Below are 1,627 nucleotides of genomic sequence, written 5' to 3' on the forward strand. Positions count from 1 at the left end.
GATGGCCCGTTATTAATTCATTCTGATGGTTCTTTTTTGTCACAATATCAGTTAGGGCCATTTTGAAAGGGTCAATTGGGCTATTAGGCCTTAATCCATTGGATTTTGGGTCTCATTCATTTCGTATAGGGGCCGCTACTGAGGCTTCTATATTAGGATTGAGGGAGGATATAGTAAAACAGATTGGGAGATGGGGATCAAATCGTTATAAATCTTATGTTAGGCCTTATTTGAGACTATAAAAAAAATAAAAAAATAAAAATATATATAAATTTTTGGGTGAGTGGTCTTATCAAATGGCATTCTGAATGTTTTCTTTTATTTTCTTGTATTTTCAGGTGTGAGGATCGTGTGGGTGATGGGGCATTCATTTATTTATTGGGCCAATGCTGAGGCCAGTAAGAAAATGGGCGGCCTGCAGCTCGGGTGTCCAGTTGGGCAATGGGAAGTCAAATGGTTTGGGATTAGGGTCATGTGTTGGGAGCATCTGTTTCCATTATTTATTGATTATAGTAATGTTTTTCATCACCCTGAGGCTTTGGTTTTGCATTTGGGGGGGAATGATTTGGGTCTTATTCCACAAAAAGAGTTAGTCAGAAGAATTAAGAGAGACTTGGGTAAAATTAGAGATCTTCATCCTGAGCTAAAAATTATTTGGTCACAAATCACTCCACGCTTGGTTTGGAGGTCGGCCTGGGACTACGAGAAACTTGAGAGGAGTCGTAAAAAAAAATCAATAAAATAATTAGTTCCTTTGTCAGAAGGTTGGGGGGGGGTCGCTTTCCACCCTGACTTTGAGCTTGAGGGGTCTGAAGAGTTTTATCTAAAAGATGGGGTTCATTTCAACCAATTTGGGCTGCAGCTATTTTTGTTTGATATCAAGGAAGCTTTGGAGAAAGTTTTGGGTTTGGCGGGACTGGGCTGCTTGAGCAGGCCAGTCTGTGGCGGGGGTGCTAGTTCCCAGACAAATATTTGAAGCAATATGGACAAGTGATTTGGGGGATTTGAAAAAGTTGCCTCTCCATGGGGTGAGCGGGCAACTGGTTTATTATAGGGACAAGGGGTTCCCTATTAAAGTGGAGGTGTGCTTGGTACGGACTCAACGTGTATATAGTTGAGTCCAGTTTTTGAATGACGGCCATGTTGTTTTGTGGGTTTGGGAACTAGCACCGCTGTGGGGAATTGGCAGTATGTTTAATGTTAATTAAGAACATTAAGTATGTTCTGTTTAAAGGTTTTTATTATATTATTAATATTTAAATTATTGTTAATTAATAAAATGGCTGTGGCCAATTTTATACCAAGGTTATGTGTTTGAGTCTTATTTATATAATTTAAGTAGGTTTATAAGTGGGTAATTTTAATGGGCCGGGGATTGACGACTTTAAAGGTCAAGGAGCCCCTGGGAGTGCGGAGTAACGGGAAGGGGCCTTGACCTTTGGAGGAATAGGCCTATTTTCTGATTGGGTATTAAGGTTAATGGGTGGGGCTAGCACGCGCCCCTGTGTACTTAAAGAAAGAGCGGGAAAAGTCAGGTATCAACTTGACAGAAAAATTGGTTTGGTAAAGTGCTCCCTCCCTCAATATTTTGTGTTCCTTCCTTGTTTTGTGCTCGTCGCAGCAAGGC

Source organism: Bombina bombina, chromosome 4, assembly GCF_027579735.1.
Source record: "Bombina bombina isolate aBomBom1 chromosome 4, aBomBom1.pri, whole genome shotgun sequence".
NCBI lineage: Eukaryota > Metazoa > Chordata > Amphibia > Anura > Bombinatoridae > Bombina > Bombina bombina.